Genomic DNA, 1,208 nt, shown 5'->3' on the forward strand with positions numbered 1-1,208 from the left:
TCATCCATGCTCACCACATAACCAAAATTAAACAAGTCCCGTTCCCCAGCATTTGGCCCCAATCCCTCTAAACCCATCCTGTCCAGAAACTCATCCGATTACCTTTGCAATTTTCTGAGTGTAATAGCCTTCTCCACTTCCTCTGGGAGCTCATTCCATACACGCACAACCTTCTGTGTGGGAAATGTGCCTCAGGTCGTTTGTCAATTTCAGCCCACTCACCTTAAACCTATGCTCTCGAGTTTTCAACTCACCCCAATTTGGGTAAAACACAGAAATACTCAGTTTACAACCCTTCCATAAGATCGTATCGCAGCCGTTCCGCTGCAGGGAAAGTCGTCCCAGCTTATTCCACCTCGCCCTACGGTCCAAACATTGACGAAATCATTGTCTATATATTGTCATCAATCTCACGGCGGCCGCGGCTGGTTTCTGTAGTGTAGTGGTCATCACGTTCGCCTAATACGCGAAAGGTCCCTAGTTCGAAACTGGGCAGAAACTGCTTTGTTCGTCAACTGCAGCCTTTTACATGGACAAGAACGGAGCTTTCTTGCTTGCTTTCCCATCTGCAAACCTGCCTTCGAATTTGCTTGAAAGAATCTGCTCTCGTAGTGAAATGTAAGGCAACTCCATTTAATTACTGTGTAAAGCATTATAAAGTTTTTCTCCAACCTGGTTCTGATGCATATGCCATTCTGTTTGAGAGTGTCCTTGCCGCGTTCTGATCCTTCCACGAAAAGCAGTACCGCATTTGCATTCCTTGCGCAGGCGGCCCGGTTCAAAGGCAGGGAAGAAGCTGCTGCGCTGGTGTCACAGCGCACCACGGATTCCTGAACTTGTCTGTCTGTCAAATGTACCCCAAAGTCGTCTCTGAAAGGCCTCATTTGGAAGCTGTCTGTCGTTATTCAACGCGCGAGAGTTGGTACCAGATTCCTGAATCATATTTTGGGGCAGTTCGCACGTTAGTGGCTCATTCAATCAGCAACAGCAATGAAATAATTTACACTCTCAGAGGAACCTTTGAACTTGTGCTTTCATAGCGCCGCTAATATTAAGGTGCGCCCCGAGATCTAAGCCATGTTGGAACTGAAACGGAGGAATCGACAGAGAGGCTACAGAATGACATCGCATCCATTTGGTTTTCTTTAAATCACTGACGAGCAGGAAAATGTAAAAGGGGAGAGCGAGTGGGGAAGTGAGGCGGTTGC

At 47.2% G+C, this 1,208-nt stretch overlaps 1 non-coding gene across 1 annotated transcript; it reads left to right on the forward strand.

The window, feature by feature from the left end:
• The first annotated feature begins 428 nt into the window (after window positions 1-428).
• Window positions 429-501, forward strand: trnai-aau (transfer RNA isoleucine (anticodon AAU)). Its single transcript has one exon. It is a non-coding gene; the product is annotated as a tRNA-Ile (tRNA).
• Window positions 502-1,208: the final 707 nt, after the last annotated feature.

This window comes from Chiloscyllium punctatum, chromosome 50 (assembly GCF_047496795.1).
Source record: "Chiloscyllium punctatum isolate Juve2018m chromosome 50, sChiPun1.3, whole genome shotgun sequence".
Taxonomy (NCBI): domain Eukaryota; kingdom Metazoa; phylum Chordata; class Chondrichthyes; order Orectolobiformes; family Hemiscylliidae; genus Chiloscyllium; species Chiloscyllium punctatum.